At 38.9% G+C, this 13,479-nt stretch overlaps 1 protein-coding gene and 1 long non-coding RNA gene across 4 annotated transcripts in view; both read right to left on the bottom strand.

The window, feature by feature from the left end:
- Positions 1–9,933, bottom strand: part of LOC106726503 — a 17,535-nt gene extending 7,602 nt beyond the window's left edge. Inside the window, exons 1-2 of the long non-coding RNA XR_001362581.1 lie at positions 9,876–9,933; positions 8,644–8,682 (exon numbers count right to left, since the gene is read on the bottom strand). This is a non-coding gene — a long non-coding RNA (uncharacterized LOC106726503). The remainder of the gene's footprint in view (positions 1–8,643; positions 8,683–9,875) is intronic.
- PIK3R3 (phosphoinositide-3-kinase, regulatory subunit 3 (gamma)) overlaps positions 1–13,479 on the bottom strand; it is an 89,761-nt gene that overhangs the window by 72,758 nt on the left and 3,524 nt on the right. The window lies entirely within an intron of this gene.

Genomic DNA, 13,479 nt, shown 5'->3' with positions numbered 1-13,479 from the left:
AAGCCTCCCCTGTTCGCTTCAGTGCATGGCTGCCGGCCGCCATCTTGGCTGACAGTTAATTTGCATAAGGATATGCTGATTAGCCAATGGGAAGGATAGCAGTCGTACGCTAATTACCATGTTTCTCTTTTATTAGTGTAGATTTTTACTAGTTACATTCCATGAGTCTTTTTTTCATTTTGCTTCATTTTTTTCTGAGATCTTCTCACCCCTCTCCTTCCCAACTTCAGGTAAGCATCCTTTGCTGCTCCTGCAACATTTCAAAAGCCCTCTTACCCTGAGGTCTTTGTAATTGCTGTTCACTCTATCTGTAATACCCTTCATTCAACTATCCCCACACCCTTCACTACATTTCTACTCAAAATGTCACCTTAAGAGAAGATATTTGCAATATATGTTACAGACAAGGACTGATATCCAGAACCCGTAGCTCCTAAAAAACCGTAAGAAAAAACAACAGACAATCCAGCTGAAAATGGACAAAAGACATGAAAAGGCATTTCATAAAAGAAGATAACCAAATGGCCAACACATGAAAAAATGAGACAGCTGGTCAATTATTCTCTTTCATCATTGATATTTCCATCTCTCTCTCCCTTCCCCTTCTTCTCTAAAATCAATAAAAATATTTTTTTCAAAAAGGAAAGATGATCAAATATTATTAGGAATAAGGAAATGCAAATGAACTTAAACTACAATGAGATCATTACACACTTATGAGATTTGAAAAAAATGTAAATGTCTGATAATACCTAGGGTTATTGCAGATGTAGAATAATTCATACTAGTATACTATTATGGTGGCAAGTAGTTTGGCATTCTCTAGAAAGGCTGAGATACACATATTCTAGAATCTAAATACACGGAATTCTGAATCCTAAATATACCCTACAGAAATGCATTGATGTGAAAACAGGGGACATGTGATAAATGTTCATAGCAGCACTGTCCGTAATAGCCAAAACAGAAACTACTCAAATATCTATCAATAGTAGAAATTATGCTGGGGGGTGGGAGCGGGTGGAGAGAGATCAACAGGGGAAAAGGGAGACACGTGCAATTTTTCAACAATAAAGAATTTAAATTTAAAAAATAGTAGAAATTAACTATGATATACAATGAAATACCATATACTAACAAAAAAAAGAACCTACAACTATGTGAAAACAGTATAGATGACTCAACATAATGCTGAATAAAACCATAATAAAAGAATATATATGTTATAATTCCATATATATGAAATCCAAAACCAGACAAAACTAAAATATATCATTTAGGAATACAACTCTAAAGAAAAACAAGGTAGCCCTGGCCAGTTGGTTGGAGCATCATTCTGTACTGAAAGGTTGCACATTTGATCCCGTTCAGAGCACATACCGGGTCAGGGTGCACATGGGAGGCAACCGATTGATGTTTCTCTCTCACATCGATGTTTATCTTTTTCTCTCTCACATCAGTAAGAACATATCCTCCTGTGAGGATTAAAAAAATAAACAAAACAATATTGCATATATATGCTTTTACATGTTGATACTTTTATTTCTACAGAAGAGATTTCCAGAAGAGGACCTTTACTATATAGTATTGCAAAACTTTCCGAAATGGCTGTAGCAATTCACATTTCCACTATTCAAAACCTAACTGATGAGTCCTTTTTTTTATGTTTTTATTGATTTTTTTTTTAAGAGAGCGAGCGAGCAAGGGAGAGGAATAGAGAGATAGAAACATCGATGAGAGAGGAACATCATCAATCAGCCCTGACCTGGAATAGAACCAGAGACCTCTTTGTTCCTGGGTCGACACTCAACAACTGAGCCACACCAGCCGGGCATAACTCATGAATCTTAAGAGTTAATTTTTTTATAATTTATGTCCACTGGCTTGCAAAAGGGATGAGGCAGCTTACACATCTAGAAACTTAATATGACCTTAGTAACTAATACCCTGGGAACAGTCAGGGTCCCAAGCAATCTCTCCCACACCTTGAGGAACTCAGTACCTGATTTACTACCATCTGCTGTAGATTTCAAAACTGGAAGCAGTAAAAGCCAGTCACTTTTCCTCGCCTAGTAAAGCCTAAGAGAAAAAGAACCCCTCCAAAAGGAGAAAGTCTGAGCCATTTCACCTCTGCCTCATTTTGATTTTACAGACTATATGATCCAAATCTGTCCTTCCTCCTTAAATTTCATCTCTTGGCTTATAATACCACCATCTCCCAAGCCAGAACTAAAACTCATTCTAGATTCTTTCTCCTTCATTTTTTTCAGGATCGTCTCTAAGTTCCATCAATTCTACTTTTTAAACAACGCTCCTATTCATTCTCACTGCTACTACCTTAATTTGGGCTTTTTTAGGGAGGGGGAGAGGTTTTATATTTCCATTTACATTTTAAAAAATGATTAGAAGATTAAGCAAAAATAAAACCTCTGGTTATAAATATTAAGTACATATGAATGCCGAACTATGGATCAGTAGTTAAGATTGGCTAATATATTGTCTCTGTTGCTAAAACAAAATTAAAATTACAGTGGAAATCTCCATGAGTCCACCTGAATTTTGTGCATGGGGTCCGCCCACCCATATTTTTTTTTAACCTTAGGCTTTTATAACATTTTTCATCTCTACTGAAATAGTCTCCTAACCAGCAGTTTCCCTTCTTTAATCTTATTCTCCTCCAATCTATTTTTCACTTTGGAACCAACAAATCTTTACCCTACTTGAAACCAATCAGTCAGTGGCTTCCCAACTATCCACAGGATAAAATCCAGCCTTTAGGTGTAGCATTCAGGGCCTTTCATGATTTGGCCCTCACCTCTCTCTCCAGACTCATGTACCACCACTTCCTATCACACACATTATGTTTCAACAAAACTGAGTTACTTACAGTTCCCAAAATATACCAAGGTACTTCAACAATTCTGCATTTACCCAGGCTGTTACCATAGGGAATACTAAAAAATACTGTTTAGTCAACTGACTAGCATCTCTCTAAATTAGGGTTGGCATATTCAGTTAAATTTGAATATCAGATAAACAAATAATTTTTTAGTATAAATATGTTCCCAAATGTTGTATGCGACATATTACATGTATTCTATCTAGCAACTCTACTCTAAATGCTCATAGTTGATCCCTAGGAATCAAAGGAGAGGCCCAGGTCAGTCTCAGTCACATAGACATGATAGCTGCTCTTATAGTTCATTGTGGGGAGCTGATATAGGGTTAAGCCTCAGACTGACCTGTGGGCAAAGTCATAAACAATTCCCAGCTTAGAGGGCACAGTCCTCTTAGCATAATTAGGCTTGACCTTGTGACGCTCCCTAGACCTTACTCGGGAAGCAAATGGGCTGAGGGAAGTGCAACAAGAACAAAAACAAGTGAAACTCACAAGAACAAAAACAAGTGAAACTCACAAGAACAAAAACAAGTGAAACTCACAAGAACAAAAACAAGTGAAACTCACAAGAACAGTGTAAACAAGTGAAACTCACAAGAACTGTGTAACTATGGAAACCACTACCTTGTTTACCTCTCACTATAAAATAAAGGCTCAGCTTGCCTTGGGATCTTTCTCTGTGGCCTCAGCCAGGCACAGGAAGATCCACGGAGACTAAAGAGAGCTAGAGAGTTCTGAACGCTGTCTCAGTGTAAAACATTCTTCGCAGACTCTGTCCACACCTTTGGGAACCCCTGGACCCCTGGAGCTGGACCCCGGCAGTTCATGACTACTAGGAGAAAGATTAAACCCAAAGTCCTGAACAAATGTCCTGCAAACAGGGTCTGAACCACCTGACTGCCCTTTTAAAACTAAGCAGACTTATTTCTAAAAGTCAAAACATGTTATACCCTCTATGGCAGCTAAGTATGACAAAATTAAAAATGCTGCTATATGAGTATTCTCAGCTTATTTTCTTTACTCCCTTTTTTTCCTGGTCCTTATCATACAGATCAGAGTAATTAAACCAGCAAAGGAGAGCATCTGAAGCAGCGGTTCTCAACCTGTGAGTCTCGACCCCTGAAAATACATCCTGCATATCAGATACTTACATTACGATTCATAACAGTAGCAAAATTACAGTTATGAAGTAGCAACGAAAATAATTTTATGGTTGGGGGTCACCACAACATGAGGAACTGTATTAAAGGGTCGCGGCATCAGGAAGGTTGAGAACCACTGAAAGGGAAACGGGTACTCCTGGAAGAGAAACTAGTAAGTTTGAGAAGAAAGGAAAGAAACAAAAAGAATGAAACTGTATAGGTTATTGTGAGAGAGTTTGTGAGAGATATAATTTTGGATTTAACCATGCAAAGATACTGATCAAAAATGGAGAAATCAGCCCTAGCCTGTTTGGCTCAGTGGATAGAGTGTCAGCCTGTTGACTGAAGGGTGTCGGGTTCAAGTCTGGTCAAGGGCATATACCTCAGTTGTAGGCTCGATGCCGGGCCCTGGTTGGGGCTAGTGTGGGAGGCAACCAATTGATATGTCTCTCTCACATTGATGTTTCTCTCTCTCTGTCTTTCTCCCCCACCCTTCCACTCTCTCTAAAAATCAATGGAGCCCTGACCGGTTTGGCTCAGTGGATAGAGTGTCAGCCTTTGGACTGAAGGGTCCTGGGTTTGATTCCGGTCAGGGGCATGTACCTTGGTTGTGGGCACATCTCCAGTGGGGGGTGTGCAGGAGGTGGCTGATCGATGTTTCTCTCTCATCGATGTTTCTAACTCTCTGTCCCTCTCCCTTCCTCTCTGAAAAATCAATAAAATATATTTTTTAAAAATAAATAAATAAAAAATAAAAATCAATGGAAAAATATCCTCAGGTGAGGATTAACAAAACAAAAAAATGGAGAAATCAGATTTTAAGTAGTATTGCAATATGGGATGAATGTTAATACCCTTTAGCATTTTTGAAGGCTGGAATAAAGATTTAAATTGCTTTTCAATTTAATTTAAATTTTAGGCTGGTTCTTACTCTGAATGGAAGACTAGAGATATGTCACAAAGCATCCTAGCTTAATAGTAATGAAAATAATAGTAACAAGATACCTGCTCTAAGTATCTTACATGTACTAACTCATAATTTTCACAATAACCCTACGATGGGATTAATATTCTTCCCCCTGCTACACAGATGAGGAAACTGTCCAAGGTCAAAGCTAGAAGTATACAGGGCTAAATTGCAAATCCAAGTAACCTGAGTCTAACAGTGAGCAACACTTCCCTATTTTATAGTATTGTCTATCCTCAAGCACTTAAGCATTACACTATTAAGCAAAAACACATAATCATAATTTAATTACTCTAAAATACCAACAACTTTGCCCTAGCTGGTTTGGCTCAGTAGATAAGAGTGTCGGCCTGTGGACTAAAGGGTCCCGGGTTCGATTCTGGTCAAAGGCACTTGCCCAGGGTTGCGGACTTGATCCCCAGCAGAGGGCATGCAGGAGGCAGCGGATCAATGATTCTCATCATTGATGTTTCTATCTCTATCTCCCTCTCCCTTTCCCTCTCCCTCTCCCTCTCTGAAATCAATAAAAATATTTTTAAAAACCCACAAAAAAACGTTTATACATTTAAAAAATTAAAAAATAAAATACTAACAACTATAACACATAAAGTAAAATGAAACATGTATGCATCCCATGGCTTCCTTCGCTTTAATTTCTTCTCCCCTTCATAGCCCACCATGGAAACTAAGAACTTTAAGATAATTTCTTTTTCAAAGTTACTTTTGAAAGTAAATTATAGTACAGTATAGTATCTATATATATAAAGGCTAATATGCTAAGTGTCCCTCCTACCATCCAACCGGTCGCTATGATGCGCACTGACCACCAGGGGGCAGACGCTCAATGCAGGAGCTGCCATGACACACACTGGCCAGCACCGTGGACATGGCGCTGACAAACTAACACTCGGCTTCTCCCAAGTGGGATACAGGCCCCACCACCACCCCTGAGCGACATCCCACCAAATCACAGCCACTGCTGCCAAGACCCCATGACACAAAATGCGGCCTCCAGCCTAGCCTGGAAATGATCGCCGTGGGCTCCAGGTAATGACATCACGTAGCAACGCCCAGCTTCCTCTCCCTAGTGACTAGCCTCCCTGCAGTTTCTTCAGCCCAGGAACACAGGCGGAAACATTTTACACTTTAACCAAATGTCTGTGAAGCGTTTTCACATGCCTCATCTCATTTCATCCTCACAGAAGTCCTGGAATAGGTAGATAGAAGACTTGGTGGAATCCTCTTTTCTTTTCATTAGCCAGAAAATAAGAGATTTAGAAAGCTCAGAGACTTGACCCGACTGAAAAGAAGTGAAAAATGGTGGACCTTGAAAATGACTTCAGGTTTTCTCATTGTGCAGAATATAGTCAAACATTGCTGCAGTTAGATATTTTACCCTTTGTTCTCCCTGTGTGATCTACAATAATAATCTGCTTCGTGTTGATATTTACTGCTGTGTTGCTAACATTACCTGAAAGAGAAGTTAGGATGCTTCACTAGGCTGGAAAAAGTTTAGCTAAATCAGAAAGCAGGTCTAATTAAGCAAGTTCATTCTATATGTATAAAAGGCTAAGTTGACTCGTGCATGCGCGATACATATAAAGCTCTCACTGGCACCAATCGCACGTGTGTGTTTCTATCTGTCATTGTCAATAGTGAATTTGGTTGACACTTCTATTATAGAGAAAGGGTGAATAGCTATATTAAAATATTTCTTCTAATTAATTTCCTTTCAATGTGCACGAATTCGTGCACTGGGCCACTGGTCTAAATATAAGCAGCAGCATAAGCAAAAGGTTGGAGTTGTGACTAAGCAAGGTATATTCAGAGGATAGCAAGGAGTTGGGCTACAAGAGAAATGAGAAGAGAGGATAAGTAATTAAGTTGGAAATGTAAGTTGGTGCCATATTACTAAAGGTCACATATGCCAAGTTTAAGAATATGATCTCTTGCCCTGACCAGTTTGGCTCAGTGGATAAAGCGTCGGCCTGCAGACTGAAGGGTCCCAGGTTCGATTCTGGTCAAGGGCATGTACCTTGGTTGAGGGCACATCCCCAGTAGGGGGTGTGCAGGAGGCAGCTGATTGATGTTTCTCTCCCATTGATGTTTCTAACTCTCTATCTCTCTCCCTTCCTCTCTGTAAAAAATCAATAAAATATATATTTTTTTAAAAGAATACGATGTCTTAAAAGATGTATAAAAAATAGAGAGCTGCTGATTATTTCTAAGTAGAGTGGTAAGACAATGAAAATAACATTTCAGTATAATTAATCTGACTAAAGAATTCAGAATAAACTTACGGGGGAGGAAAAAAAGAAATTAGAAACAGAGCAACCAGTTAGGAGGTACTGGTTAAGAACCTGGGCATTAGCAGTCAGAAAGACCTGCTCTGCTACTTGCTAGCTGTGAAGCATTGAATAAGTTACTAAACATATCTAAGTCTGTTTCCTGTCTGTAAAGTAGGATAATAATAATGCCTACTTCATAAGGTTGTTATGTGGCTAAAAGAAATAGTACATATAAAAGCATTTACTATACTGCTTGGTCTAAAAAATATTCAACAAGTGTTAGCAGCTATTACCATCATTACAAATTATTTCAAATGTGAGGTGCTATGGATCTGGTGCTGCGGAACTGGGCAAGGGCATCAGAAACTAAAAAGAAAGGATGACTTGGAATGACATTTCCATAGATTCGTGAGATGTTATAACTAGAAAAGGCCCCAAAAAACTCTTCTAAAAGCAAAATGGTCGCAGTTTAAATGTCAGGGATAAAGAAAAGAATGAGGCCCTAACCGGTTTGGCTTAGTGGATAGAGCGTCGGCCCTCGGACTGAAGGGTCCCAGGTTCGATTCCGGTCAAGGGCATGTACCTTGGTTGCGGGCACATCCCCAGTGGGAGGTGTGCAGGAGGCAGCTGATCCATGTTTCTCTCTCATTGCTGTTTCTAACTCTCTACCCCTCTCCCTTCCTCTCTGTAAAAAATCAATGAAATATTTAAAAAAAAAAAAAAGAAAAGAATGAGACTAGATAGCTCAAAAGATGTGTCTACAAAAGTATCCAAAGAGACAGATGTGGAATAATTATATGATATCAATATGCTTTTAAAACACAAGCTACGCCCTAGCTGGTTTGGCTCAGTGGATAGAGCGTTGGCCTGCGGACAGAAGGGTCCCAGGTTCGATTCCAGCCACGGGCAAATGCCTGGGTTGCGGGCTCGATCCCCAGTAGGGGCCCTGCTGGAGGCAGCCGATCAATGATTCTTATTATTGATGTTTCTCTCTCTCTCCCCCTCTCCCTTTCTCTAAAGAAATATATTTAAAAAAAACATAAACTACAATGAATTGCATACATACCATGTACCAAACACCATGCTAGATATAGTACATCTAATCCCCAGAATAATTCTGAAAGGTAGGTATTAGCTCAATTTTACAAAAGAGAAAATAGATGCTCAGAGAGGCTAAGTACTAGCCATATAACCTTGGGCAGGGTAAGAAGCAAAGCCAGATTTGAAATCCATATCACCTGTTTCCAAAGCTTGTGTTCTTTCTATTAACACTCAATCTGAATCCCCCTTTAATATCAATAAAAATTACGATATCACAGACATATTTGTAATTATTTTTCTACCTACCTCATTAAATATGGTGACCATAAACATGTCCAATCTCTTCTACATTATAAGAAAAATATAAAGGCATTCAGCATAAAAACAATAATGAAAATAAATTTTAAAAGCAATATGCAATGGAGAATCACCATACCTTCATGAAACATAGTTGGTTATACTATAAACTGTAATATATTCAATAAAAGCACTAATCTTTCTCAGTAAAATTCAAAATGGCATCGCTTTTACATCATTTGATTATATTAACACTAGAGGCCCGGTGCACGAAATTTGTGCATGAGTAGGGTCCCTAGGCCTGGCCAGCGATCAGGGCTGATCAGGTTCCCCACCTCCCCCTTCCCTCACCGCCCACGGCCCACCACCACAGGGTTCCACCACCGCATGGTTCCGCCTCCCCTCCACCTCCACTCCCTTTTCCCCTCGCCACCCACACACCACCTCCACGTGGTTCCCCTGGCCTCCCCGCCTCCTCCTTCCCTCACTCCCTCAGCACCTCGCAGCTGCCGCTGGACACCCGCCATGTTCCACACCGCCTCCTGGTGATCAGCGCACGTCATAGCAAGAGATCGAACTCCTGTTCTCCTGGTCGAACTCCCAAGGGGACACTAGATTTGTCCATACTACAATACCATTAAAAACTGACACCTGCTCTAACCGGTTTGGCTCAGTGGATAGAGTGTCAGCCTGCGGACTGAAAGGTCCCGGGTTTGATTCCGGTTGAGGGCATGTACCTTGGTTGTGGGCACATCCCCAGTAGGGGGTGTGCAGGAGGCAGCTCATTGATGTTTCTCTCTCATTGATGTTTCTAACTCTCTATCCTTCTCCCTTCCTCTCTGTAAAAAATCAATAAAATATATATTAAAAAAAAAAAAACCTGACACCTGCCCTGGCTGGTTTGCTTAGTGGTTAGAGTGTCTGCCCTCGGACCAAAGCGTATCAGGTTTGATTCCCAGTCAAGGGTTGCAGGTTCCCCACCCCGTAGGGGCGCATGAGGGAGGCAACCAATCAATCTTTCTCTTTCTCACCCCTTCCTTACTCCCTTCCACTCTCTCTAGAAATCAATAGAAAAAAATATCCTCGGGTGAGGATTGAGAAAAAAAAATAAAATAAAACTGACACCTAGCTTATAAAAGAAATATCTTACCACACATAGGAGAAGCATTTATATAAGATGAAACCCATCCAATGTTCAGAGTTATAAAGAATAATTCAACCACAGAAATAGAATGCCCAACCTGTTAACAATAAGGACCATAGGGTGGCAGGTGACCTATTTCTTCAATGTGTTTCTCCATCAGAATGTTAATCTAAATTTTACTAGGATGAAAATACCAAGTATGCTAGAGTAAGTTAATTTCCTGAAACAATCTTTTCATCTGATTTCAAAAAAGTCAGAAGACACTTTACTAGGTTGGCCATCAAATTGAGTAGTCAGGTAACTTCTGGACTAGTAGTTCTAAACCCTTTCTGAGGGTCCAAGAGGTCAAAAATACTTTCATAGTATTACTAAGTCATGATTTGTCTTTTGCACTCTTATTCTTTCACAACTGTACAGTGGAGCTTTCCAGAGGCTATGAACTGTGATATCTTAACAGACTGAATACAGGAGCAGACATGGAAATTTTGATGTCTTCTATTATGCCAGACATTAAAATTATTTGTAAAAAAAAATAAAACAATGCCACTCATCACTTTTTTCGAAAATATAGTTTTTGCCTGGCCAGCGTGGCTCAAGAGTTAAGCATCGACCTATGAACCAGGAGATCACAGTTAGATTCCTGGTCAGGGCACATGCCTGGGTTGGGACCTGGATCCCCAGCAGGGGACATGCAGGAGGCAAACGATCAATGATTCTCTCTCATCATTTTTTTTTAAATATATTTTATTGATTTTTTACAGAGAGGAAGGGAGAGAAATAGATAGTTAGAAACATCGATGGGAGAGAAACATCGATCAGCTGCCTCCTGCACATCTCCCACTGGGGATGTGCCCGCAACCCAGGTACATGCCCTTGACCGGAATCGAACCTGGGACCTTTCAGTCCGCAGGCCGACGCTCTATCCACTGAGCCAAACCGGTTTCGGCTCTCTCTCATCATTGATGTTCCTCTCTCTCTCCCTCTCCCTTCCTCTCTGAAATCAATTAAAAAAAATTTTTTTAAGTACTGAGACCAAAAAAATTGAGAACCACTTTATAGCCCTTTCTATATTTATGCTTTGCCAAACAATTAAAGCATTTAATTTTCTAATTACTACTGAAGAGATGTTGCTTCCCTAAAGATAATTTCAGAAATTTGTCTTGATCAGAACAAAAAAGGTCCACAGACAACCTTAAAAAAAATTGTATCCACTAATTTAAAAAAGAAATCATTGATTACATCTTCCCAAAATAAAAACAGTAACAATGTCAAAACTAAAGTACTAGCTAATAGACCACTATCTACAAGCTTTGGACATGAAAAGGGCTAGAAGAGAGAGTGATGTCTTCTAACAGAAGGGGTCAGGGAACATACATCCTGGTAAAGAAGGCATCTAACCTGGGCCCCAAGCATTTATAAAATTTCAACCAGTAACCATTGGGAATGAAAGGCATTCCCAGAAAAAGGGAAAAAAACATACATTCAAGAACAGCAAATACAAAATAGCTTCCATAGAACTTATGATGGACTCCAGTAGGAGAATAGACAGGAAAATTAGGTTGGAAGCAAAAATAGAGGGACTTCTATGACAGGATAAGCAATCTGGAACTTTAGTCAGTAGGCAAAAGGAAGCCCTTTGGTAACTTTTTAAAGTCATTGGAAGATTTACCATTGGAAGGTAAATTATCAGATGATACTTTAATGATACTGTGGACTGGACAGAATAGAAACAGGGGACAACAATTAGTACACTATCACACCAATCCAGGCAGGAAATACTATGAGCTTGATCCAGGTGAGGAGCTAGGAAAAAGTCAGATACAGGACATGCTACAACCTCTTCACTAATAATTTACTTAGTTTAAACGTTTCAAAATTTAATTTATTACACAAAACAAGGTTGATGTTCACATTACTTCCAGTAAAAACCATTCACTTCATAGGCAATTCAGCATATTCAAGTGTGCTTCCTTTTTAAAAAGCTGTTAGAAATAACTAACAATATTCTACATTAAGAAATTTGTCTTGATCAGAACAAAAAAAGTAATAAAGAACAACATATGCATATAACTACAAAGTTTACTGCCATGGAATACACAAAGTTTGGATCAGAATTTTCTATATAACCCCATAAGACCCACATCACTACATAATTATAATAGTCCAACTATTCTTAAAATCATTTTTTTGACAACTCAACTAAACTTGGCCAATATTCTTCTCCTAGGCCCATATTTTTCAAACATTAGTGCCTTCTTCATTTTCTCCCCTCCTCCCCACTCACTTCTCCACCCAACAAAATCCCTTTGTATGTCTGTAAGACAAGACACAGTATGATTCTAAGGCAGTTTGAATATATAATTCTTATAATAACAGAAATCTAAAATTAGTAATCTTACTTTTTACAAGAGAGGAACCAATGATGTACTTAATTTCCATTCAGATGAATGACAAATGCATCTAACAGAAATGATGCGTTATCATTAGGGGGGAACAAAGGGGGAAATACACACAATAGATGGGTGGCAAATCTTACAAACTTTATGAAACACTGAAAGGCTGCATCTGGATTGCAGTCACAATTATAAAAGCAAATAATGAAGGCTCCAAATTGAAGGGAAAAGGAAATAATTCCAAGCGATCGTTAAGAGTGAAAAAGGTTGATTCAATATTAGTAAATTTTTAATATAGCATAATTTAACACTCTGTGACTAATTGGGAGGAAAAACAAAGAGGATAATTCACTGTTCACAAGGACACTGGAAATAATTTCTGCATACATTCTATAAGGCAGTTATACTTCATTACACTTGCATGGTCGGAAATCCTTTCAAGCGTTTCCAAAAATACATAGGCTTATAATAATTGAGGTTCCCCAATGACACAAATTATTCTGTAGGTATAACTATAACACATTTCTAAAAGACATAACGAATTCATGCTCAACAAAAACTGGGAGTCACAAAGGCCCTCTACTTATTCAAAATCATTACATAAAGCACTGTCCATAATTGCAAACCCGGTTTGAAAATCTGACAGCTAATAATTATAAAATGGGGTAGATTTTAAAGAAAAAAAATTACCCAACTTTTCCATTTTCCCTTCCTTTTCCTTTCCTACCTGATACACAAAATGTCTGTAAGGGTCTCAGACAAAGCTCTAAAGTAGAAAGAAATACAGTATATGTATACTTTATATGTCTCCGAATCGATCACATATATGTACACATCACATATATTCACACAAGAAAGGTTCTTCCTTTTTTAATGTAAGAATTGAGGTTACATCAAACCCTATCCCATAAATTAAGTTAAATCACCACAAATTAAAGAGTAATAAGATATTGCACGTAGATCTCTCTGAGCGACTATATTCGAAGAAGAAAAACCTCAGACTAAGGCCATGACTGAATAAAAAACGCCCAATCCCTGAAAATCACTAACCAGCATTTGGTTCTTTAAGAGAAAAGGGGGGAGGGGTCTTAAAATGAATAATCACACTGGCAAGCCAGTTTCAGAAGTTAACGAAGGTAAAACAACGAACCAAATGAGACAAACCTAAGAAACGACAAGCTTTAAAGAATTCCCCCAAAAGGAGAAAGACTGGCTTCAAGACTGGGATATAATGCATCCTTTGCAAGTAGAAGAATCTTTAATTGAAAAAGAAAGAGGCGGGGGGAGCAGGGGGGGGGGGAGGAAAAA

This window comes from Myotis brandtii, unplaced genomic scaffold, assembly GCF_000412655.1.
Source record: "Myotis brandtii unplaced genomic scaffold, ASM41265v1 scaffold274, whole genome shotgun sequence".
NCBI lineage: Eukaryota > Metazoa > Chordata > Mammalia > Chiroptera > Vespertilionidae > Myotis > Myotis brandtii.
This window is presented reverse-complemented; position numbering and strand designations above follow the sequence as displayed.